The 27,912-nt window shown below is 31.7% G+C and overlaps 3 long non-coding RNA genes across 17 annotated transcripts; 2 read left to right on the forward strand and 1 right to left on the reverse strand.

The window, feature by feature from the left end:
- On the forward strand, positions 1 to 27,912 carry LOC127727938 (uncharacterized). 15 transcript variants are annotated; one of them, XR_007993910.1, is made up of 6 exons: positions 1 to 445; positions 2,023 to 2,119; positions 5,360 to 5,456; positions 8,244 to 8,340; positions 17,742 to 17,838; positions 27,743 to 27,912. It is a non-coding gene; the product is annotated as an uncharacterized LOC127727938 (long non-coding RNA). The 15 variants fall into 15 exon arrangements; XR_007993906.1 differs by lacking the exon at positions 1 to 445 and adding an exon at positions 10,585 to 10,681 and having other exon boundaries at positions 1,868 to 2,119; positions 27,743 to 27,911; XR_007993913.1 differs by lacking the exon at positions 2,023 to 2,119 and having other exon boundaries at positions 27,743 to 27,910.
- LOC127727956 (uncharacterized) lies at positions 14,483 to 16,550 on the forward strand. The gene is made up of 2 exons (XR_007993938.1): positions 14,483 to 16,082; positions 16,163 to 16,550. It is a non-coding gene; the product is annotated as an uncharacterized LOC127727956 (long non-coding RNA).
- Positions 16,012 to 24,486, reverse strand: LOC127727963 (uncharacterized). The gene is made up of 2 exons (XR_007993944.1): positions 24,426 to 24,486; positions 16,012 to 16,175 (listed from the first exon to the last, which is right to left on the reverse strand). It is a non-coding gene; the product is annotated as an uncharacterized LOC127727963 (long non-coding RNA).

Here is a 27,912-nt window from a genome sequence, read left to right on the forward strand (position 1 = left end):
TTTGACATAGTGTATTTTTTTAGCTGTGTTCCCCATGTTAAGTTGTAGATCATGTTGTAAATAAGCACTTTTCAAGTATTTTAACACTCGAATAATCTGACCGTATGAAGACATTCGTTTATTTTTACCTAATTCATTGCGTTTCTTTAAGTAAAAAAAAATACTAGACAACTTTTCATGATTATATACCCTTCATCTATAAAACTAGTGTTGAAATGTTTGTAATTGGATTGCTATGTTAAATAATTGCTTTTTAATATTCTAAATTATTACTTTTATGTTCCAAATGCAAAGTTTGGTCATACCCAGTCTTATTTTTTTCATATTTGGCACTTTTTTCTACTTCAGTTTTGTCCGCCTAGTTTTGGCGAATAAACCATCCAGATGTTGGGGTAACAGGAATTTCTGCAGAGTGGTTGTTAATGACATTTTGTGAAATTTACAAGTAATTAAAACACAGATTTAGTAAAATGAAACATAATTGTTGTTTTTTATGGTATGAAACTGCTTAAAAACCCTTTGAAAAGTCTTTTTGTGGTCTTTTTCAGGGTATTTAATTAAAATCTTCCATATAAGGCAAAATTTAACTAAGAGTACATCAAGACTTTAGTTCCTAGATGTACTTGCAATACTGATCAAAGCAAACACAGAAAACAATTCATATTTATTATATATACAGTCAATGTGCAACTTTATATACCAAATATACATTGGCCGCAGTATGGGCTGTAGTATAAATTTTCCTCCCTCTTTACAAGTTCAGCCTTTATGAATGTTGTATTGAAACTGGAACTTGAAAATTGGATACATTACATGATTAATACAACAAAATAGGAAAAGAAGTTAAAAAGTCCCTTATAGGGGTAAATTCAGTAAATAAATATACGTCATCAGCTGGGACCGCCCATTTGGGGGAGAGCTTTCTGTACAAAACTGCAGTCCTGTGCTCTTCTGATTGTTAGATAATGTTTGTAATAAATTTTTTTTGATAGATGGATCAAAACTAGAGTTAAAAAAAATAAAAAAAATGAATGCTGAATGTTCTTAATTTTTTTACTACAGGGTTGAAAAGTAATGGGGGTCAGTAAAGGAATTAAGTGCGAATCTACAGTGTTTGTAAACAAGGCCATGTGAATGCCAAAAAATGCCGCATGACCCTATGTTTTTATTGTTGCAAAAGATAGGGCTACATTTGTACTTTCATGAATGATATATGAAAGCTTCCAATTTCTAAAGGTAAATCAGGTATAAATTTAATTCAAGACATAGATTAGCATTAAAGTCAATGGGAGATTTTTTACTGAATTTACCCCTATAGGAAAATATGCACTATGTCACTGTACTTGTTCAAGGCCACACAATAATCACAAAACTCATTTCCTGTAAATATTAATGCAATGGAAGCCTTTTGGAACCAGTTAAAGTTTTTTTTTTATACAAATTTCTATGTTTAACCGCGGCTATCCAGGATGCTCTTAGTGTACTGTGGGAGGAAGCATGGGGTATATGGTAAAAAATCAGTTTTGTGTCCAGATTGAAAGAAACAATAGAAATTACACTTGAGAGTTATGATTTTATTAAAAGGCATAAATATTCTCCCCATTTTAAATCACATTTTGCACATATTTCTCCTAATAATGTGTAAAATCATATGGAAAATCAGAATTACCTCCCTTTGACATAGTGTATTTTTTTAGCTGTGTTCCCCATGTTAAGTTGTAGATCATGTTGTAAATAAGCACTTTTCAAGTATTTTAACACTCGAATAATCTGACCGTATGAAGATATTCGTTTAGTTTTACCTAATTCATTGCGTTTCTTTAAGTAAAAAAAAATACTAGACAAATTTTCATGATTATTTACCCTTCATCTATAAAACTAGTGTTGAAATGTTTGTAATTGGATTGCTATGTTAAATAATTGCTTTTTAATATTCTAAATTATTACTTTTATGTTCCAAATGCAAAGTTTGGTCATACCCAGTCTTATTTTTTTCATATTTGGCACTTTTTTCTACTTCAGTTTTGTCCGCCTAGTTTTGGCGAATAAACCATCCAGATGTTGGGGTAACAGGAATTTCTGCAGAGTGGTTGTCAATGACATTTTGTGAAATTTACAAGTAATTAAAACACAGATTTAGTTAAATGAAACATAATTGTTGTTTTTTATGGTATGAAACTGCTTAAAAAACCTTTGAAAAGTCTTTTTGTGGTCTTTTTCAGGGTATTTAATTAAAATCTTCCATATAAGGCAAAATTTAACTAAGAGTACATCAAGACTTTAGTTCCTAGATGTACTTGCAATACTGATCAAAGCAAACACAGAAAACAATTCATATTTATTATATATACAGTCAATGTGCAACTTTATATACCAAATATACATTGGCCGCAGTATGGGCTGTAGTATAAATTTCCCTCCCTCTTTACAAGTTCAGCCTTTATGAATGTTGTATTGAAACTGGAACTTGAAAATTGTACATTACATGATTAATACAACAAAATAGGAAAAGAAGTTAAAAAGTCCCTTATAGGGGTAAATTCAGTAAATAAATATACGTCATCAGAGACCGCCCATTTGGGGGAGAGCTTTCTGTACAAAACTGCAGTCCTGGGCTCTTCTGATTGTTAGATAATGTTTGTAATAAATATTTTTTGATAGATGGATCCAAACTAGAGTTAAAAAAAATAAAAAAATGAATGCTGAATGTTCTTAATTTTTTTACTACAGGGTTGAAAAGTAATGGGGGTCAGTAAAGGAATTAAGTGCGAATCTACAGTGTTTGTAAACAAGGCCATGTGAATGCCCAAAAATGCCGCATGACCCTATGTTTTTATTGTTGCAAAAGATAGGGCTACATTTGTACTTTCATGAATGATATATGAAAGCTTCCAATTTCTAAAGGTAAATCAGGTATAAATTTAATTCAAGACATAGATTAGCATTAAAGTCAATGGGAGATTTTTTACTGAATTTACCCCTATAGGAAAATATGCACTATGTCACTGTACTTGTTCAAGGCCACACAATAATCACAAAACTCATTTCCTGTAAATATTAATGCAATGGAAGCCTTTTGGAACCAGTTAAAGTTTTTTTTTATACAAATTTCTATGTTTAACCGCGGCTATCCAGGATGCTCTTAGTGTACTGTGGGAGGAAGCATGGGGTATATGGTAAAAAATCAGTTTTGTGTCCAGATTGAAAGAAACAATAGAAATTACACTTGAGAGTTATGATTTTATTAAAAGGCATAAATATTCTCCCCATTTTAAATCACATTTTGCACATATTTCTCCTAATAATGTGTAAACTCATATGGAAAAATCAGAATTACCTCCCTTTGACATAGTGTATTTTTTTAGCTGTGTTCCCCATGTTAAGTTGTAGATCATGTTGTTAATAAGCACTTTTCAAGTATTTTAACACTCGAATAATCTGACCGTATGAAGATATTCGTTTATTTTTACCTAATTCATTGCGTTTCTTTAAGTAAAAAAAAGTACTAGACAACTTTTCATGATTATATACCCTTCATCTATAAAACTAGTGTTGAAATGTTTGTAATTGGATTGCTATGTTAAATAATTGCTTTTTAATATTCTAAATTATTACTTTTATGTTCCAAATGCAAAGTTTGGTCATACCCAGTCTTATTTTTTTCATATTTGGCACTTTTTTCTATTTCAGTTTTGTCCGCCTAGTTTTGGCGAATAAACCATCCAGATGTTGGGGTAACAGGAATTTCTGCAGAGTGGTTGTCAATGACATTTTGTGAAATTTACATGTAATTAAAACACAGATTTAGTAAAATGAAACATAATTGTTGTTTTTTATGGTATGAAACTGCTTAAAAAACCTTTGAAAAGTCTTTTTGTGGTCTTTTTCAGGGTATTTAATTAAAATCTTCCATATAAGGCAAAATTTAACTAAGAGTACATCAAGACTTTAGTTCCTAGATGTACTTGCAATACTGATCAAAGCAAACACAGAAAACAATTCATATTTATTATATATATAGTCAATGTGCAACTTTATATACCAAATATACATTGGCCGCAGTATGGGCTGTAGTATAAATTTTCCTCCCTCTTTACAAGTTCAGCCTTTATGAATGTTGTATTGAAACTGGAACTTGAAAATTGGATACATTACATGATTAATACAACAAAATAGGAAAAGAAGTTAAAAAGTCCCTTATAGGGGTAAATTCAGTAAATAAATATACGTCATCAGAGACCGCCCATTTGGGGGAGAGCTTTCTGTACAAAACTGCAGTCCTGTGCTCTTCTGATTGGTAGATAATGTTTGTAATAAATATTTTTTGATAGATGGATCAAAACTAGAGTTAAAAAAAATAAAAAAATGAATGCTGAATGTTCTTAATTTTTTTACTACAAGGTTGAAAAGTAATGGGGGTCAGTAAAGGAATTAAGTGCGAATCTACAGTGTTTGTAAACAAGGCCATGTGAATGCCCAAAAATGCCGCATGACCCTATGTTTTTATTGTTGCAAAAGACAGAGCTACATTTGTACTTTCATGAATGATATATGAAAGCTTCCAATTTCTAAAGGTAAATCAGGTATAAATTTAATTCAAGACATAGATTAGCATTAAAGTCAATGGGAGATTTTTTACTGAATTTACCCCTATAGGAAAATATGCACTATGTCACTGTACTTGTTCAAGGCCACACAATAATCACAAAACTCATTTCCTGTAAATATTAATGCAATGGAAGCCTTTTGGAACCAGTTAAAGTTTTTTTTTATACAAATTTCTATGTTTAACCGCGGCTATCCAGGATGCTCTTAGTGTACTGTGGGAGGAAGCATGGGGTATATGGTAAAAAATCAGTTTTGTGTCCAGATTGAAAGAAACAATAGAAATTACACTTGAGAGTTATGATTTTATTAAAAGGCATAAATATTCTCCCCATTTTAAATCACATTTTGCACATATTTCTCCTAATAATGTGTAAAATCATATGGAAAATCAGAATTACCTCCCTTTGACATAGTGTATTTTTTTAGCTGTGTTCCCCATGTTAAGTTGTAGATCATGTTGTAAATAAGCACTTTTCAAGTATTTTAACACTCGAATAATCTGACCGTATGAAGATATTCGTTTAGTTTTACCTAATTCATTGCGTTTCTTTAAGTAAAAAAAAATACTAGACAACTTTTCATGATTATATACCCTTCATCTATAAAACTAGTGTTGAAATGTTTGTAATTGGATTGCTATGTTAAATAATTGCTTTTTAATATTCTAAATTATTACTTTTATGTTCCAAATGCAAAGTTTGGTCATACCCAGTCTTATTTTTTTCATATTTGGCACTTTTTTCTACTTCAGTTTTGTCCGCCTAGTTTTGGCGAATAAACCATCCAGATGTTGGGGTAACAGGAATTTCTGCAGAGTGGTTGTCAATGACATTTTGTGAAATTTACAAGTAATTAAAACACAGATTTAGTAAAATGAAACATAATTGTTGTTTTTTATGGTATGAAACTGCTTAAAAAACCTTTGAAAAGTCTTTTTGTGGTCTTTTTCAGGGTATTTAATTAAAATCTTCCATATAAGGCAAAATTTAACTAAGAGTACATCAAGACTTTAGTTCCTAGATGTACTTGCAATACTGATCAAAGCAAACACAGAAAACAATTCATATTTATTATATATACAGTCAATGTGCAACTTTATATACCAAATATACATTGGCCGCAGTATGGGCTGTAGTATAAATTTTCCTCCCTCTTTACAAGTTCAGCCTTTATGAATGTTGTATTGAAACTGGAACTTGAAAATTGGATACATTACATGATTAATACAACAAAATAGGAAAAGAAGTTAAAAAGTCCCTTATAGGGGTAAATTCAGTAAATAAATATACGTCATCAGAGACCGCCCATTTGGGGGAGAGCTTTCTGTACAAAACTGCAGTCCTGTGCTCTTCTGATTGGTAGATAATGTTTGTAATAAATATTTTTTAATAGATGGATCAAAACTAGAGTTAAAAAAAATAAAAAAATGAATGCTGAATGTTCTTAATTTTTTTACTACAGGGTTGAAAAGTAATGGGGGTCAGTAAAGGAATTAAGTGCGAATCTACAGTGTTTGTAAACAAGGCCATGTGAATGCCCAAAAATGCCGCATGACCCTATGTTTTTATTGTTGCAAAAGATAGGGCTACATTTGTACTTTCATGAATGATATATGAAAGCTTCCAATTTCTAAAGGTAAATCAGGTATAAATTTAATTCAAGACATAGATTAGCATTAAAGTCAATGGGAGATTTTTTACTGAATTTACCCCTATAGGAAAATATGCACTATGTCACTGTACTTGTTCAAGGCCACACAATAATCACAAAACTCATTTCCTGTAAATATTAATGCAATGGAAGCCTTTTGGAACCAGTTAAAGTTTTTTTTTATACAAATTTCTATGTTTAACCGCGGCTATCCAGGATGCTCTTAGTGTACTGTGGGAGGAAGCATGGGGTATATGGTAAAAAATCAGTTTTGTGTCCAGATTGAAAGAAACAATAGAAATTACACTTGAGAGTTATGATTTTATGAAAAGGCATAAATATTCTCCCCATTTTAAATCACATTTTGCACATATTTCTCCTAATAATGTGTAAAATCATATGGAAAATCAGAATTACCTCCCTTTGACATAGTGTATTTTTTTAGCTGTGTTCCCCATGTTAAGTTGTAGATCATGTTGTAAATAAGCACTTTTCAAGTATTTTAACACTCGAATAATCTGACCGTATGAAGATATTCATTTATTTTTACCTAATTCATTGCGTTTCTTTAAGTAAAAAAAAATACTAGACAACTTTTCATGATTATATACCCTTCATCTATAAAACTAGTGTTGAAATGTTTGTAACTGGATTGCTATGTTAAATAATTGCTTTTTAATATTCTAAATTATTACTTTTATGTTCCAAATGCAAAGTTTGGTCATACCCAGTCTTATTTTTTTCATATTTGGCACTTTTTTCTACTTCAGTTTTGTCCGCCTAGTTTTGGCGAATAAACCATCCAGATGTTGGGGTAACAGGAATTTCTGCAGAGTGGTTGTCAAAGACATTTTGTGAAATTTACAAGTAATTAAAACACAGATTTAGTAAAATGAAACATAATTGTTGTTTTTTATGGTATGAAACTGCTTAAAAAACCTTTGAAAAGTCTTTTTGTGGTCTTTTTCAGGGTATTTAATTAAAATCTTCCATATAAGGCAAAATTTAACTAAGAGTACATCAAGACTTTAGTTCCTAGATGTACTTGCAATACTGATCAAAGCAAACACAGAAAACAATTCATATTTATTATATATACAGTCAATGTGCAACTTTATATACCAAATATACATTGGACGCAGTATGGGCTGTAGTATAAATTTTCCTCCCTCTTTACAAGTTCAGCCTTTATGAATGTTGTATTGAAACTGGAACTTGAAAATTGGATACATTACATGATTAATACAACAAAAATAGGAAAAGAAGTTAAAAAGTCCCTTATAGGAAAATATGCACTCTGTCACTGTACTTGTTCAAGGCCACACAATAATCACAAAACTCATTTCCTGTAAATATTAATGCAATGGAAGCCTTTTGGAACCAGTTAAAGTTTTTTTTTATACAAATTTCGGTTTAACCGCGGCTATCCAGGATGCTCTGAGTGTTCTGTGGGAGGAAGCATGGGGTATATGGTAAAAATCAGTTTTGTGTCCAGATTGAAAGAAACAATAGAAATTACACTTGTGAGTTATGATATTATTAAAAGGCATAAATATTCTTCCCATTTTAAATCACATTTTGCACATATTTCTCCTAATAATGTGTAAAATCATATGGAAAATCAGAATTACCTCCCTTTGACATAGTGTATTTTTTTTAGCTGTGTTCCCCATGTTAAGTTGTAGATCATGTTGTAAATAAGCACTTTTCAAGTATTTTAACACTCGAATAATCTGACCGTATGAAGATATTCATTTATTTTTACATAATTCATTGCGTTTCTTTAAGTAAAAAAAAATACTAGACAACTTTTCATGATTATATACCCTTCATCTATAAAACTAGTGTTGAACTGTTTGTAACTGGATTGCTATGTTAAATAATTGCTTTTTAATATTCTAAATTATTACTTTTATGTTCCAAATGCAAAGTTTGGTCATACCCAGTCTTATTTTTTTCATATTTGGCACTTTTTTCTACTTCAGTTTTGTCCGCCTAGTTTTGGCGAATAAACCATCCAGATGTTGGGGTAACAGGAATTTCTGCAGAGTGGTTGTCAATGACATTTTGTGAAATTTACAAGTAATTAAAACACAGATTTAGTAAAATGAAACATAATTGTTGTTTTTTATGGTATGAAACTGCTTAAAAAACCTTTGAAAAGTCTTTTTGTGGTCTTTTTCAGGGTATTTAATTAAAATCTTCCATATAAGGCAAAATTTAACTAAGAGTACATCAAGACTTTAGTTCCTAGATGTACTTGCAATACTGATCAAAGCAAACACAGAAAACAATTCATATTTATTAAGCATAGTATTTTACACCATTCTTTTAAAAACAGTCAATGTGCAACTTTATATACCAAATATACATTGGCCGCAGTATGGGCTGTAGTATAAATTTTCCTCCCTCTTTACAAGTTCAGCCTTAATGAATGTTGTATTGAAACTGGAACTTGAAAATTGGATACATTACATGATTAATTCAACAAAAATAGGAAAAAAAGTTAAAAAGTCCCTTATAGGAAAATATGCACTATGTCACTGTACTTGTTCAAGGCCACAGAATAATCACAAAACTAATTTCCTGTAAATATTAATGCAATGGAAGCCTTTTGGAACCAGTTAAAGTTGTTTTTATACAAATTTCTATTTTTAACCGCGGCTATCCAGGATGTTATGAGTGTACTATGGGAGGAAGCATGGGGTATATGGTAAAAAATCAGTTTTGTGTCCAGATTGAAATAAACAATAGAAATTACACTTGAGAGTTATGATATTATTAAAAGGCATAAATATTCTCCCCATTTTAAATCACATTTGAACATATTTCTCCTAATAATGTGTAAAATCATATGGAAAATCAGAATTACCTCCCTTTGACATAGTGTATTTTTTTAGCTGTGATCCCCATGTTAAGTTGTAGATCATGTTGTCTATAAAACTAGTGTTGAAATGTTTGTAATTGGATTGCTATGTTAAATAATTGCTTTTTAATATTCTAAATTGTTACTTTTATGTTCCAAATGCAAAGTTTGGTAATACCCAGTCTTATTTTTTTCATATTTGGCACTTTTTTCTACTTCAGTTTTGTCCGTCTAGTTTAGGCGAAGAATCCATCCTGATGTTGGGGTAACAGGAATTTCTGTTGAGTGGTTGTCAATGACATTTTGTGAAATTTACAAGTAATTAAAACACAGATTTAGTAAAATGAAACATAATTGTTGTTTTTTATGGTATGAAACTGCTTAAAAAACCTTTGAAAAGTCTTTTTGTGGTCTTTTTCAGGGTATTTAATTAAAATCTTCCATATAAGGCAAAATTTAACTAAGAGTACATCAAGACTTTAGTTCCTAGATGTACTTGCAATACTGATCAAAGCAAACACAGAAAACAATTCATATTTATTAAGCATAGTATTTTACACCATTCTTTTAAAAACAGTCAATGTGCAACTTTATATACCAAATATACATTGGCAGCAGTATGGGCTGTAGTATGAATTTTCCTCCCTCTTTACAAGTTCAGCCTTTATGAATGTTGTATTGAAACTGGAACTTGAAAATTGGATACATTACATGATTAATTCAACAAAAATAGGAAAAGAAGTTAAAAAGTCCCTTATAGGAAAATATGCACTCTGTCACTGTACTTGTTCAAGGCCACACAATAATCACAAAACTCATTTCCTGTAAATATTAATGCAATGGAAGCCTTTTGGAACTAGTTAAAGTTGTTTTTATACAAATTTCTATGTTTAACCGTGGCTATCCAGGATGTTCTGAGTGTACTGTGGGAGGAAGCATGGGGTATATGGTAAAAAATCAGTTTTGTGTCCAGATTGAAAGAAACAATAGAAATTACACTTGAGAGTTATGATATTATTAAAAGGCATAAATATTCTCCCCATTTTAAATCACATTTGAACATATTTCTCCTAATAATGTGTAAAATCATATGGAAAATCAGAATTACCTCCCTTTGACATAGTGTATTTTTTTAGCTGTGTTCCCCATGTTAAGTTGTAGATCATGTTGTAAATAAGCACTTTTCAAGTATTTTAACACTGGAATAATCTGACCGTATGAAGATATTCATTTATTTTTACATAATTCATTGCGTTTCTTAAAGTAAAAAAAAATACTAGACAACTTTTCATTATTATATACCCTTCATCTATAAAACTAGTGTTGAAATGTTTGTAATTGGATTGCTATGTTAAATAATTGCTTTTTAATATTCTAAATTGTTACTTTTATGTTCCAAATGCAAAGTTTGGTCATACCCAGTCTTATTTTTTCGTGTTTGGCACTTTTTTCTACTTCAGTTTTGTCTGTCTAGTTTTGGCGAAGAAACCATCCTGATGTTGGGGTAACAGGAATTTCTGCAGAGTGGTTGTCAAAGACATTTTGTGAAATTTACAAGTAATTAAAACACAGATTTAGTAAAATGAAACATTATTGTTTTTTTTATGGTATGAAACTGCTTAAAAAACCTTTGAAAAGTCTTTTTGTGGTCTTTTTCAGGGTATTTAATTAAAATCTTCCATATAAGGCAAAATTTAACTAAGAGTACATCAAGACTTTACTTCCTAGATGTACTTGCAATACTGATCAAAGCAAACACAGAAAACAATTCATATTTATTAAGCATAGTATTTTACACCATTCTTTTAAAAACAGTCAATGTGCAACTTTATATACCAAACATACATTGGCCGCAGTATGGGCTGTAGTATAAATTTTCCTCCCTCTTTACAAGTTCAGCCTTTATGAATGTTGTATTGAAACTGGAACTTGAAGAAAATTGGATACATTACATGAGTAATACAACAAAAATAGGAAAAGAAGTTAAAAAGTCCCTTATAGGAAAATATGCACTCTGTCACTGTACTTGTTCAAGGCCACACAATAATCACAAAACTAATTCCCTGTAAATATTAATGCAATGGAAGCCTTTTGGAACCAGTTAAAGTTGTTTTTATACAAATTTCTATGTTTGACTGCGGCTATCCAGGATGCTCTGAGTGTACTGTGGGAGGAAGCATGGGGTATATGGTAAAAAATCAGTTTTGTGTCCAGATTGAAAGAAACAATAGAAATTACACTTGAGAGTTATGATATTATTAAAAGGCATAAATATTCTCCCCATTTTAAATCACATTTGAACATATTTCTCCTAATAATGTGTAAAATCATATGGAAAATCAGAATTACCTCCCTTTGACATAGTGTATTTTTTTAGCTGTGTTCCCCATGTTAAGTTGTAGATCATGTTGTTAATAAGCACTTTTCAAGTATTTTAACACTCGAATAATCTGACCGTATGAAGATATTCATTTATTTTTACATAATTCATTGCGTTTCTTTAAGTAAAAAAAAATACTAGACAACTTTTCATTATTATATACCCTTCATCTATAAAACTAGTGTTGAAATGTTTGTAATTGGATTGCTATGTTAAATAATTGCTTTTTAATATTCTAAATTGTTACTTTTATGTTCCAAATGGAAATTTAAAAAATTAAATTAGAGTTTATACATATTTTGATAAATTCCTAGGGTATGTACTTTCCCTGGTTTTATTTTCATTAATGATAAGGTCAGCTTGGCAGCTTGGCAGTTTTGTTTTAATTAAGAGATTAAGGGATAGGTGTTAGATCATAGATAGGAAACAGCATGATGACAGCATGGGTGTAATAATAGAACATCTGTATATAATTTTGATAGGATGGTCAGTTGTCGTTTGTGCATTGCACTGCTAGCAGTCATATTTTTACTTGTGGAAAATTAATTCAAGAAATTTACTTTTCATTTTCTTGAAAGTAGCTATATTAATTTGTGATGTAAATCAAACTGGACTTTTAACACGTTTTCATGGGACATTTGGAAACTTCTTTGTATTGAAGTTGATGTTTCGTATTTTACATGGATATTGATAATTGTACCGGCTTCTAAAGATGCTGTTAATTATTCTAATCATTATCAACTTCGTTAGTTAATGTGTTTGCTTCTCATTAGCTATTGGACCTCTCATTCGTTATGGGACGGTAATAGTCGGGGATTAAACGTGCAAGTACCTCTCATTCGTTATGGGACGGTAATAGTCGGGGATTATAAACGTGCAAGTGCAATGTGACCTAGAAAATATCACAGTCAGTTAAGGAATAATAGTACCGATAAATGATAGAAGGTGCTAGTCAGAACTCTGAATATTGCTTTTCAAGACTTTACTACCAATAATAATAATATAACCGAAATGCTGGACATTATTCCATTATTAGCAGATAAAATTCAAGCTACACCATATATGGTAGTGCGCGATCCCACAATGCACCAGTTAGTACACAAGAGGACAACGTGGTTGCGAATTCCACTTCATCATTAAATGGACAGAAGAAATTTAAATAACTTGGCCTCCATACTTTCTTCAACCATGCAGTCTTCCAGTTGAAATGTTATGTTTCATCACCGAACGGAGGTGAGTAATCATCAAAAATCTTATAAGAATAAGAATACTTGACAGGACATAAAGCAGCCGATTTTTCTACTTTCACTTCAACCGGAAGTTTACGATGTGACAATGTCAACAATTGGAGGAATCCAAACAACCTGGAGTAAGCATACGAAGGATCAGGATATGCAGCTTCACTAGAAATACTCTATCAAAGACTGCATCTGGTAAAAAAACCAGGAAGAGTGTGGTGTCCGGAATACAAGGTGATATGCAGCTGAACCACTGCCTTTCTCCCCAACTGAGGAAAACATCACGTCAGGTACGAACTTCTTACTCAACCCTTATTATGCCGGGTCTGAAAAAATGAAACTTCAATTGGGGCAATACATTACAAATCTATTCCTAGGCTCACTAGGTCTTCATCAAGTAGGGGAGTTTATTCAAGTTTTTAGTATATTATATATAAGTAACATGCTCTTGTCTTCCCCCGATGGAGAAGTAATGTGATTTCTATAGGAGGGATCAAGTAGATCTGACCACTTATTAGGTATGGGTTTCTACGATTGTCACTACTGTTAATGTGCAGCTCATTTGTCTTTTTGCAACATAGCAGAGTTGTCTATTATAAACACTACTTTCTTTTGTATCATTTTTTTGTTGTTGCTAAATTATACTCATCCAAACCTGTGTGGTAACACATTTCCCACTCCTGGTTTTAGAACAGTCTTATAAGCACAAGAGTAAGGAATAACTAATCGTGTAAGAGACAGAATATTTCTTTTAGGTTGGGAAATTCGTAATATTTTCAAAGGTATCACAGGATGCGCAGCTATGAGATGCTGCAATAGTCATGTTTGTTTGATATGTAAAGGGCAAATCTAATATGTATATACTGACAAAAAACCGAGAACCATATGGGCCCCAGAGTATCAAATCTGGCAACTTAAAGACATTTTAGATCCCCATGTCAGTTTTGACTTTTCAGTTTCCACTTAAAAATTAACAGTTTATCAGAATATTTGATTGACCATCCGTACTATGGATTTTTAAGTGGTTGAATTGGTGGATTAATATCAGGCTTTCGTACAGAATTGCCACTGGAGTTAAGCAACAATAATCAATCAATCAATCATGCAGGGTTGAGTGCCTTACTGTCTAGCCCAAGTATTTGTAAAAATCTACCTGAGGAATTCTTATCAAAACACCTGTCTTTGATCAACAACAGGTGTCTTACACATGTATGATTTTAATGCTCACCTATCAGGGTTCTTCCTTAGGTTTCAAGAAATTTTTACCTGTCTGGGTTCTGGATATGGCATGTTTTCAACTGTCAGGGTTATACCACATTTTCAAGAATTTTTTCCTGTCCGGATTTATCACAGGTCCATATATTGTTTTCACCTGTTTACTTAGGTTGGACCAAATGTTTAAAACATGATACTGCTTTAAGTTTTATATTTCAGCAGTAATTGGGACTATTATAGTATAATAGTCCCAGCTGGAATGCTGTTTATGGTTCTCAAGGAATGATAGTAGGTGAAATTGTAACTATAAATCCGCCTGAGGAGTGGTAGACGACTTGTCAGTACACGTGAACTCAAGGTTATGGTATCTGGCAGATTCAGCTGTGCAGGATTCAACATTCATATATCCTGTTAACATTGGGACGTTAAGCAACCAACAATCAATCAATCAATCCAGTAAACATTGTATCACATTATGTACATTGTACATAGCAAGGCTTGCAGACCTGCTTTAGTTATGCAGTCTCAAGAAATTACCTTTCTTGGTTCTACCAAATGTTATTGCATTTTTCACCTATCTGGGTTCTACCACATGTTGTTATATGTCTCACTCAGGGTTTTACTACAGTATTCAAGTATTTTTAACCTATCTGGGTTCTACCACAGGTAATATTTGTTTCACCTGTGGGTTCTACCACAGGTTTCTATGCATCTTTATGTATAAGTACTAGAAAGACTTATAATTCTGGCTTTCAATGTTTTAAGACATTTATGGTATGACTAGTTAGAAGCATATAAATAGTGTGTCAATAATAGATGAAGATTGTTTAATTTATTTTGTAACCTATTGCAAGAATTCTCTTAAGCTAGCTCATGCTACAATTAAATTGTATTTAGCAGGAATTAGGCATAATTACTTATTAATAGGGCATCCTGACCCTTTGTGCACGCTTAGAGTGTATATTAGAGGTATTAAAAAGTCTCAGAGTAATGTTGAACAAAAGAGATTACCTAAAACATCTCAAATTTTGAAACAATTGTGCTTTATGTTAAAGCAAGGTGTTTTTTTTTTCTCCATTCGTAATGTTGCAGTGCGCATTTAATCTAGCTTGTTTTGGATTTCTCCGATGTGGTGAATTTACGTATAGTAGTAAAATTGCAAGGCAGGACACACTTTTAATTCAAAATATTAATTTAGACATATATTTTCAAAATCTCACATTACATCTGAATTCCTCCAAATGTGACCCATTTCGAGAAGGTATTAACATTACTATTCTATTATATTTTCAACCCAGTTGATTTGATGAGAAGATATATACAAGTACGAAAAAAATATGGAGCTAGACCAGATTCCTATTTATTCGTTAGTGATGAGTATAATAATGCTCCTTTGTCTAGAGATACATTTATATCTCTGCTTCGAGATTTGCTGTTCAGATTAGGGTATAATGATAGCAAATTTTGTGGTCATTCTTTTTGAATTGGTGCTGCTACATCAGCAGCAGCGGCAGGGGTTGAGGATCATATTATCCAAACATTAGGTAGATGGTCATCCGATTGTTATATACGTTATATTCGAACTGACCCAAAAACTGTTTGTAAAGCACGAAGCAGAATGTGTCGTTCCTAATTTTTTATACATGTTTTGTTCTATATCAAAGGAGTTATAAGAACTACATTTCGTTAATTATTTTAGTATTGTAGTTATTTTTTATTTATTTATTTTTTTTTCCTGTTTGTTTTCATTTTCATACATGAAATTATATTCAAGCACTTTTTTTCTTTCTAATGGTCTATTGAATTTTTTTTATTTATATGTACATGTATCATTTCTTGGGGGCTTTCACTCATGCTACTCGTTCATTTGGCCTACTTAATTTCAGGGAAATTATTTTCCCCCAATTCATTAATACATCTTATAAATTATTAAGGCTTTGTTTTATTTAAGGGTGATAATTAAGTTAGTTTTTGTATCTGTTGGGATCTACCGCAGGAATTCTCTTTTTTCAAATTTATACCTGTCTCAGGGTTCTACCAGTCAGGTTCTAATAGTACCTGTTGGGATCTACCGCAGGAATTCTCATTTTTCAAAATTCATACTTGTCTGGGCTCTACCACTCAGGTTCTAAAAGTACCTGTTGGGATCTACCGCAGGAATTCTCAGTTTTCAAAATTCATACTTGTCTGGGCTCTACTACTCAGGTTCTAAAAGTACCTGTTGGGATCTACCGCAGGTATTCTCATTTTTCAAATTTATACCTGTCTGGGTTCTACCAGTCAGGTTCTAAAATAAATTTTTCACCTGTCAGGGCTCTACTGCAGGTTCTTAAAATTGCATAATTTAGGCAATTTATTTTTTAATTAATTTAAAATTATGTTGAGTAGGTAGTGATTTTGATTTGGTTATTTTAATTAGTATTATTGTAAGTTTTAATGATTAGCCCCCCTGAAAGCCAAATGATACATTTATTATTATTTTCATATGTATTCAGTATAATAGATTTAGAATTGATTGTGAATATGATACTAGTATACTGTGTATACAATGGTGTCTTAGTATATTAGTTTGTTATTAAAATTAGAATAGTTATTATAAAGTTTTGCGTATGATATCAAGTATCCAGTATGGCAGGATAAGTGTTCCATTCAAGTAGAACATTTCCTTTTCTACTCTTAGTGTCTATAGATAAATGTGGTATGATACATGAGACTAGTTATTGTCTGTAAGGAGACATCTACTGTTCAATGTGGTATGGTATATGAGACTAGTTATTGTCTATAAGGACACATCTACTGTTCTTTGTGGTATGGTATATGAGACTTGTTAGGTTTTATTAGGAGACTTCTACTGTTTCTATGTGGTATGGTATATGAGACTTGTTAATGTTCTTTAGAAGACATCTACTGTTCTATGTGGTATGGGGTATATGAGAATTGTTAGCATTTATTAGTAGACATCTGTTTCTTGTGGTATGGTATATGAGACTTGTTAGTGTTCTTTAGAAGACATCTACTGTTTCTATGTGGTATGGTATATGAGACTTGTCAGTGTTCTAAGGAGACATCTAATGTTCTGACAGTAATAGGTATAAATGCAAAGTTTGGTCATATCCAGTCTTATTTTTTTCATATTTGGCACTTTTTTCTACTTCGGTTTTGTCCGTTTAGTTTTGGAACCAGTTAAAGTTTTTTTTTATACAAATTTCTATGTTTAACCGCGGCTATCCAGGATGCTCTTAGTGTACTGTGGGAGGAAGCATGGGTATATGGTAAAACATCAGTTTTGTGTCCAGATTGAAAGAAACAATAGAAATTACACTTGAGAGTTATGATTTTATTAAAAGGTATAAATATTCTCCCCATTTTAAATCACATTTTGCACATATTTCTCCTAATAATGTGTAAAATCATATGGAAAATCAGAATTACCTCCCTTTGACATAGTGTATTTTTTTAGCTGTGTTCCCCATGTTAAGTTGTAGATCATGTTGTAAATAAGCACTTTTCAAGTATTTTAACACTCGAATAATCTGACCGTATGAAGATATTCGTTTATTTTTACCTAATTCATTGCGTTTCTTTAAGTAAAAAAAATACTAGACAACTTTTCATGATTATATACCCTTCATCTATAAAACTAGTGTTGAAATGTTTGTAATTGGATTGCTATGTTAAATAATTGCTTTTTAATATTCTAAATTGTTACTTTTATGTTCCAAATGAAAAGTTTGGTCATACCCAGTCTTATTTTTTTCATATTTGGCACTTTTTTCTACTTCAGTTTTGTCCGCCTAGTTTTGGCGAATAAACCATCCAGATGTTGGGGTAACAGGAATTTCTGCAGAGTGGTTGTCAATGACATTTTGTGAAATTTACAAGTAATTAAAACACAGATTTAGTAAAATGAAACATAATTGTTGTTTTTTATGGTATGAAACTGCTTAAAAAACCTTTGAAAAGTCTTTTTGTGGTCTTTTTCAGGGTATTTAATTAAAATCTTCCATATAAGGCAAAATTTAACTAAGAGTACATCAAGACTTTAGTTCCTAGATGTACTTGCAATACTGATCAAAGCAAACACAGAAAACAATTCATATTTATTAAGCATAGTATTTTACACCATTCTTTTAAAAACAGTCAATGTGCAACTTTATATACCAAATATACATTGGCTGCAGTATGGGCTGTAGTATAAATTTTCCTTCCTCTTTACAAGTTCAGCCTTTATGAATGTTGTATTGAAACTGGAACTTATAAATTGGATACATTACATGATTAATTCAACAAAAATAGGAAAAGAAGTTAAAAAGTCCCTTATAGGAAAATATGCACTCTGTCACTGTACTTGTTCAAGGCCACACAATAATCACAAAACTCATTTCCTGTAAATATTAATGCAATGGAAGCCTTTTGGAACCAGTTAAAGTTGTTTTTATACAAATTTCTATGTTTAACCGCGGCTATCCAGGATGCTCTGACTGTACTGTGGGAGGAAGCATGGGGTATATGGTAAAAAATCAGTTTTGTGTCCAGATTGAAAGAAACAATAGAATATATATACCCTTGAGAGTTATGATATTATTAAAAGGCATAAATATTCTCCCCATTTTAAATCACATTTTGCACATATTTCTCCTAATAATGTGTAAAATCATATGGAAAATCAGAATTACCTCCCTTTGACATAGTGTATTTTTTTTAGCTGTGTTCCCCATGTTAAGTTGTAGATCATGTTGTAAATAAGCACTTTTCAAGTATTTTAACACTGGAATAATCTGACCGTATGAAGATATTAATTTATTTTTACATAATTCATTGCGTTTCTTTAAGTAAAAAAAAATACTAGACAACTTTTCATTATTATATACCCTTCATCTATAAAACTAGTGTTGAAATGTTTGTAATTGGATTGCTATGTTAAATAATTGCTTTTTAATATTCTAAATAGTTACTTTTATGTTCCAAATGCAAAGTTTGGTCATACCCAGTCTTATTTTTTTCATATTTGGCACTTTTTTCTACTTCAGTTTTGTCTGTCTAGTTTTGGCGAAGAAACCATCCTGATGTTGGGGTAACAGGAATTTCTGCAGAGTGGTTGTCTTTGACAAATTTTTGAAATTTACAAGTAATTAAAACACAGATTTAGTAAAATGAAACATAATTGTTGTTTTTTATGGTATGAAACTGCTTAAAAAACCTTTGAAAAGTCTTTTTGTGGTCTTTTTCAGGGTATTTAATTAAAATCTTCCATATAAGGCAAAATTTAACTAAGAGTACATCAAGACTTTAGTTCCTAGATGTACTTGCAATACTGATCAAAGCAAACACAGAAAACAATTCATATTTATTAAGCATAGTATTTTACACCATTCTTTTAAAAACAGTCAATGTGCAACTTTATATACCAAATATACATTGGCCGCAGTATGGGCTGTAGTATAAATTTTCCTCCCTCTTTACAAGTTCAGCCTTTATGAATGTTGTATTGAAACTGGAACTTGAAGAAAATTGGATACATTACATGATTAATACAACAAAAATAGGAAAAGAAGTTAAAAAGTCACTTATAGGAAAATATGCACTCTGTCACTGTACTTGTTCAAGGCCACACAATAATCACAAAACTAATTCCCTGTAAATATTAATGCAATGGAAGCCTTTTGGAACCAGTTAAAGTTGTTTTTATACAAATTTCTATGTTTGACTGCGGCTATCCAGGATGCTCTGAGTGTACTGTGGGAGGAAGCATGGGGTATATGGTAAAAAATCAGTTTTGTGTCCAGATTGAAAGAAACAATAGAAATTACACTTGAGAGTTATGATATTATTAAAAGGCATAAATATTCTCCCCATTTTAAATCACATTTGAACATATTTCTCCTAATAATGTGTAAAATCATATGGAAAATCAGAATTACCTCCCTTTGACATAGTGTATTTTTTTAGCTGTGTTCCCCATGTAAAGTTGTAGATCATGTTGTTAATAAGCACTTTTCAAGTATTTTAACACTCGAATAATCTGACCGTATGAAGATATTCATTTATTTTTACATAATTCATTGCGTTTCTTTAAGTAAAAAAAAATACTAGACAACTTTTCATTATTATATACCCTTCATCTATAAAACTAGTGTTGAAATGTTTGTAATTGGATTGCTATGTTAAATAATTGCTTTTTAATATTCTAAATTGTTACTTTTATGTTCCAAATGGAAATTTAAAAAATTAAATTAGAGTTTATACATATTTTGATAAATTCCTAGGGTATGTACTTTCCCTGGTTTTATTTTCATTAATGATAAGGTCAGCTTGGCAGCTTGGCAGTTTTGTTTTAATTAAGAGATTAAGGGATAGGTGTTAGATCATAGATAGGAAACAGCATGATGACAGCATGGGTGTAATAATAGAACATCTGTATATAATTTTGATAGGATGGTCAGTTGTCGTTTGTGCATTGCACTGCTAGCAGTCATATTTTTACTTGTGGAAAATTAATTCAAGAAATTTACTTTTCATTTTCTTGAAAGTAGCTATATTAATTTGTGATGTAAATCAAACTGGACTTTTAACACGTTTTCATGGGACATTTGGAAACTTCTTTGTATTGAAGTTGATGTTTCGTATTTTACATGGATATTGATAATTGTACCGGCTTCTAAAGATGCTGTTAATTATTCTATTCATTATCAACTTCGTTAGTTAATGTGTTTGCTTCTCATTAGCTATTGGACCTCTCATTCGTTATGGGACGGTAATAGTCGGGGATTAAACGTGCAAGTACCTCTCATTCGTTATGGGACGGTAATAGTCGGGGATTATAAACGTGCAAGTGCAATGTGACCTAGAAAATATCACAGTCAGTTAAGGAATAATAGTACCGATAAATGATAGAAGGTGCTAGTCAGAACTCTGAATATTGCTTTTCAAGACTTTACTACCAATAATAATAATATAACCGAAATGCTGGACATTATTCCATTATTAGCAGATAAAATTCAAGCTACACCATATATGGTAGTGCGCGATCCCACAATGCACCAGTTAGTACACAAGAGGACAACGTGGTTGCGAATTCCACTTCATCATTAAATGGACAGAAGAAATTTAAATAACTTGGCCTCCATACTTTCTTCAACCATGCAGTCTTCCAGTTGAAATGTTATGTTTCATCACCGAACGGAGGTGAGTAATCATCAAAAATCTTATAAGAATAAGAATACTTGACAGGACATAAAGCAGCCGATTTTTCTACTTTCACTTCAACCGGAAGTTTACGATGTGACAATGTCAACAATTGGAGGAATCCAAACAACCTGGAGTAAGCATACGAAGGATCAGGATATGCAGCTTCACTAGAAATACTCTATCAAAGACTGCAGCTGGTAAAAAAACCAGGAAGAGTGTGGTGTCCGGAATACAAGGTGATATGCAGCTGAACCACTGCCTTTCTCCCCAACTGAGGAAAACATCACGTCAGGTACGAACTTCTTACTCAACCCTTATTATGCCGGGTCTGAAAAAATGAAACTTCAATTGGGGCAATACATTACAAATCTATTCCTAGGCTCACTAGGTCTTCATCAAGTAGGGGAGTTTATTCAAGTTTTTAGTATATTATATATAAGTAATATGCTCTTGTCTTCCCCCGATGGAGAAGTAATGTGATTTCTATAGGAGGGATCAAGTAGATCTGACCACTTATTAGGTATGGGTTTCTACGATTGTCACTACTGTTAATGTGCAGCTCATTTGTCTTTTTGCAACATAGCAGCAGAGTTGTCTATTATAAACACTACTTTCTTTTGTATCATTTTTTTTTTTTTTTTGCTAAATTATACTCATCCAAACCTGTGTGGTAACACATTTCCCACTCCTGGTTTTAGAACAGTCTTATAAGCACAAGAGTAAGGAATAACTAATCGTGTAATAGACAGAATATTTCTTTTAGGTTGGGAAATTCGTAATATTTTCAAAGGTATCACAGGATGCGCAGCTATGAGATGCTGCAATAGTCATGTTTGTTTGATATGTAAAGGGCAAATCTAATATGTATATACTGACAAAAAACCGAGAACCATATGGGCCCCAGAGTATCAAATCTGGCAACTTAAAGACATTTTAGATCCCCATGTCAGTTTTGACTTTTCAGTTTCCACTTAAAAATTAACAGTTTATCAGAATATTTGATTGACCATCCGTACTATGGATTTTTAAGTGGTTGAATTGGTGGATTAATATCAGGCTTTCTTACAGAATTGCCACTGGAGTTAAGCAACAATAATCAATCAATCAATCATGCATGGTTGAGTGCCTTACTGTCTAGCCCAAGTATTTGTAAAAATCTACCTGAGGAATTCTTATCAAAACACCTGTCTTTGATCAACAACAGGTGTCTTACACATGTATGATTTTAATGCTCACCTATCAGGGTTCTTCCTTAGGTTTCAAGAAATTTTTACCTGTCTGGGTTCTGGATATGGCATGTTTTCAACTGTCAGGGTTATACCACATTTTCAAGAATTTTTTCCTGTCCGGATTTATCACAGGTCCATATATTATTTTCACCTGTTTACTTAGGTTGGACCAAATGTTTAAAACATGATACTGCTTTAAGTTTTATATTTCAGCAGTAATTGGGACTATTATAGTATAATAGTCCCAGCTGGAATGCTGTTTATGGTTCTCAAGGAATGATAGTAGGTGAAATTGTAACTATAAATCCGCCTGAGGAGTGGTAGACGACTTGTCAGTACACGTGAACTCAAGGTTATGGTATCTGGCAGATTCAGCTGTGCAGGATTCAACATTCATATATCCTGTTAACATTGGGACGTTAAGCAACCAACAATCAATCAATCAATCCAGTAAACATTGTATCACATTATGTACATTGTACATAGCAAGGCTTGCAGACCTGCTCTATTTATGCAGTCTCAAGAAATTACCTTTCTTGGTTCTACCAAATGTTATTGCATTTTTCACCTATCTGGGTTCTACCACATGTTGTTATATGTCTCACTCAGGGTTTTACTACAGTATTAAAGTATTTTTAACCTATCTGGGTTCTACCACAGGTTATATTTGTTTCACCTGTGGGTTCTACCACAGGTTTCTATGCATCTTTATGTATAAGTACTAGAAAGACTTATAATTCTGGCTTTCAATGTTTTAAGACATTTATGGTATGACTAGTTATAAGCATATAAATAGTGTGTCAATAATAGATGAAGATTGTTTAATTTATTTTGTAACCTATTGCAAGAATTCTCTTAAGCTAGCTCATGCTACAATTAAATTGTATTTAGCAGGAATTAGGCATAATTACTTATTAATAGGGCATCCTGACCCTTTGTGCACGCTTAGAGTGTATATTAGAGGTATTAAAAAGTCTCAGAGTAATGTTGAACAAAAGAGATTACCTAAAACATCTCAAATTTTGAAACAATTGTGCTTTATGTTAAAGCAAGGTGTTTTTTTTTCTCCATTCGTAATGTTGCAGTGCGCATTTAATCTAGCTTGTTTTGGATTTCTCCGATGTGGTGAATTTACGTATAGTAGTAAAATTGCAAGGCAGGACACACTTTTAATTCAAAATATTAATTTAGACATATATTTTCAAAATTTCACATTACATCTGAATTCCTCCAAATGTGACCCATTTCGAGAAGGTATTAACATTACTATTCTATTATATTTTCAACCCAGTTGATTTGATGAGAAGATATATACAAGTACGAAAAAAATATGGAGCTAGACCAGATTCCTATTTATTCGTTAGTGATGAGTATAATAATGCTCCTTTGTCTAGAGATACATTTATATCTCTGCTTCGAGATTTGCTGTTCAGATTAGGGTATAATGATAGCAAATTTTGTGGTCATTCTTTTTGAATTGGTGCTGCTACATCAGCAGCAGAGGCAGGGGTTGAGGATCATATTATCCAAACATTAGGTAGATGGACATCCGATTGTTATATACGTTATATTCGAACTGACCCAAAACTGTTTGTAAAGCACGAAGCAGAATGTGTCGTTCCTAATTTTTTATACATGTTTTGTTCTATATCAAAGGAGTTATAAGAACTACATTTCGTTAATTATTTTAGTATTGTAGTTATTTTTTATTTATTTATTTTTTTTTTCCTGTTTGTTTTCATTTTCATACATGAAATTATATTCAAGTACTTTTTTCTTTCTAATGGTCTATTGAATTATTTTTTATTTATATGTACATGTATCATTTCTTGGGGGCTTTCACTCATGCTACTCGTTCATTTGGCCTACTTAATTTCAGGGAAATTATTTTCCCCCAATTCATTAATACATCTTATAAATTATTAAGGCTTTGTTTTATTTAAGGGTGATAATTAAGTTAGTTTTTGTACCTGTTGGGATCTACCGCAGGAATTCTCTTTTTTCAAATTTATACCTGTCTCAGGGTTCTATCAGTCAGGTTCTAATAGTACCTGTTGGGATCTACCGCAGGAATTCTCAGTTTTCAAAATTCATACTTGTCTGAGCTCTACCACTCAGGTTCTAAAAGTACCTGTTGGGATCTACCGCAGGTATTCTCATTTTTCAAATTTATACCTGTCTGGGTTCTACCAGTCAGGTTCTAAAATAAATTTTTCACCTGTCAGGGCTCTACTGCAGGTTCTTAAAATTGCATAATTTAGGCAATTTATTTTTTAATTAATTTAAAATTATGTTGAGTAGGTAGTGATTTTGATTTGGTTATTTTAATTAGTATTATTGTAAGTTTTAATGAGTAGCCCCCCTGAAAGCCAAATGATACATTTATTATTATTTTCATATGTATTCAGTATAATAGATTTATAATTGATTGTGAATATGATACTAGTATACTGTGTATACAATGGTGTCTTAGTATATTAGTTTGTTATTAAAATTAGAATAGTTATTATAAAGTTTTGCGTATGATATCAAGTATCCAGTATGGCAGGATAAGTGTTCCATTCAAGTAGAACATTTCCTTTTCTACTCTTAGTGTCTATAGATAAATGTGGTATGATACATGAGACTAGTTATTGTCTGTAAGGAGACATCTACTGTTCAATGTGGTATGGTATATGAGACTAGTTATTGTCTATAAGGACACATCTGCTGTTCTTTGTGGTATGGTATATGAGACTTGTTAGGTTTTATTAGGAGACTTCTACTGTTTCTATGTGGTATGGTATATGAGACTTGTTAATGTTCTTTAGAAGACATCTACTGTTCTATGTGGTATGGGGTATATGAGAATTGTTAGCATTTATTAGTAGACATCTGTTTCTTGTGGTATGGTATATGAGACTTGTTAGTGTTCTTTAGAAGACATCTACTGTTTCTATGTGGTATGGTATATGAGACTTGTCAGTGTTCTAAGGAGACATCTACTGTTCTGACAGTAATAGGTATAAATGCAAAGTTTGGTCATACTCAGTCTTATTTTTTTCATATTTGGCACTTTTTTCTACTTCGGTTTTGTCCGTTTAGTGTTTGGAACCAGTTAAAGTTTTTTTTTATACAAATTTCTATGTTAAACCGCGGCTATCCAGGATGCTCTTAGTGTACTGTGGGAGGAAGCATGGGGTATATGGTAAAAAATCAGTTTTGTGTCCAGATTGAAAGAAACAATAGAAATTACACTTGAGAGTTATGATTTTATTAAAAGGTATAAATATTCTCTCCATTTTAAATCACATTTTGCACATATTTCTCCTAATAATGTGTAAAATCATATGGAAAATCAGAATTACCTCCCTTTGACAAAGTGTATTTTTTTAGCTGTGTTCCCCATGTTAAGTTGTAGATCATGTTGTAAATAAGCACTTTTCAAGTATTTTAACACTCGAATAGTCTGACCGTATGAAGATATTCGTTTATTTTTACCTAATTCATTGCGTTTCTTTAAGTAAAAAAAAATACTAGACAACTTTTCATGATTATATACCCTTCATCTATAAAACTAGTTTTGAAATGTTTGTAATTGGATTGCTATGTTAAATAATTGCTTTTTAATATTCTAAATTATTACTTTTATGTTCCAAATGCAAAGTTTGGTCATACCCAGTCTTATTTTTTTCATATTTGGCACTTTTTTCTACTTCAGTTTTGTCCGCCTAGTTTTGGCGAATAAACCATCCAGATGTTGGGGTAACAGGAATTTCTGCAGAGTGGTTGTCAATGACATATTGTGAAATTTACAAGTAATTAAAACACAGATTTAGTAAAATGAAACATAATTGTTGTTTTTTATGGTATGAAACTGCTTAAAAAACCTTTGAAAAGTCTTTTTGTGGTCTTTTTCAGGGTATTTAATTAAAATCTTCCATATAAGGCAAAATTTAACTAAGAGTACATCAAGACTTTAGTTCCTAGATGTACTTGCAATACTGATCAAAGCAAACACAGAAAACAATTCATATTTATTATATATACAGTCAATGTGCAACTTTATATACCAAATATACATTGGCCGCAGTATGGGCTGTAGTATAAATTTTCCTCCCTCTTTACAAGTTCAGCCTTTATGAATGTTGTATTGAAACTGGAACTTGAAAATTGGATACATTACATGATTAATACAACAAAATAGGAAAAGAAGTTAAAAAGTCCCTTATAGGGGTAAATTCAGTAAATAAATATACGTCATCAGAGACCGCCCATTTGGGGGAGAGCTTTCTGTACAAAACTGAAGTCCTGTGCTCTTCTGATTGGTAGATAATGTTTGTAAAAAATATTTTTTGATAGATGGATCAAAACTAGAGTTAAAAAAAATTTAAAAATGAATGCTGAATGTACTAATTTTTTTTACTACAGGGTTGAAAAGTAATGGGGGTCGTAAAGGAATTAAGTGCGAATCTACAGTGTTTGTAAACAAGGCCATGTGAATGCCCAAAAATGCTGCATGACCCTATGTTTTTATTGTTGCAAAAGATAGGGCTACATTTGTACTTTCATGAATGATATATGAAAGCTTCCAATTTCTAAAGGTAAATCAGGTATAAATTTAATTCAAGACATAGATTAGCATTAAAGTCAATGGGAGATTTTTTACTGAATTTACCCCTATAGGAAAATATGCACTCTGTCACTGTACTTGTTCAAGGCCACACAATAATCACAAAACTCATTTCCTGTAAATTTTAATGCAATGGAAGCCTTTTGGAACCAGTTAAAGTTGTTTTTATACAAATTTCTATGGTTAACCGCGGCTATCCAGGATGCTCTGAGTGTACTGTGGGAGGAAGCATGGGGTATATGGTAAAAAATCAGTTTTGTGTCCAGATTGAAAGAAACAATAGAAATTACACTTGAGAGTTATGATATTATTAAAAGGCATAAATATTCTCCCCATTTTAAATCACATTTGAACATATTTCTCCTAATAATGTGTAAAATCATATGGAAAATCAGAATTACCTCCCTTTCACATAGTGTATTTTTTTTAGCTGTGTTCCCCATGTTAAGTTGTAGATCATGTTGTAAATAAGCACTTTTCAAGTATTTTAACACTGGAATAATCTGACCGTATGAAGATATTCATTTATTTTTACATAATTCATTGCGTTTCTTTAAGTAAAAAAAAATACTAGACAACTTTTCATTATTATATACCCTTCATCTATAAAACTAGTGTTGAAATGTTTGTAATTGGATTGCTATGTTAAATAATTGCTTTTTAATATTCTAAATTGTTACTTTTATGTTCCAAATGCAAAGTTTGGTCATACCCAGTCTTATTTTTTTTCATATTTGGCACTTTTTTCTACTTCAGTTTTGTCCGTCTAGTTTTGGCGAAGAAACCATCCTGATGTTGGGGTAACAGGAATTTCTGCAGAGTGGTTGTCAATGACATTTTATGAAATTTACAAGTAATTAAAACACAGATTTAGTAAAATGAAACATAATTGTTGTTTTTTATGGTATGAAACTGCTTAAAAAACC

The sequence above is a fragment of the Mytilus californianus genome, unplaced genomic scaffold, assembly GCF_021869535.1.
Source record: "Mytilus californianus isolate M0D057914Y unplaced genomic scaffold, xbMytCali1.0.p SCAF_2, whole genome shotgun sequence".
NCBI lineage: Eukaryota > Metazoa > Mollusca > Bivalvia > Mytilida > Mytilidae > Mytilus > Mytilus californianus.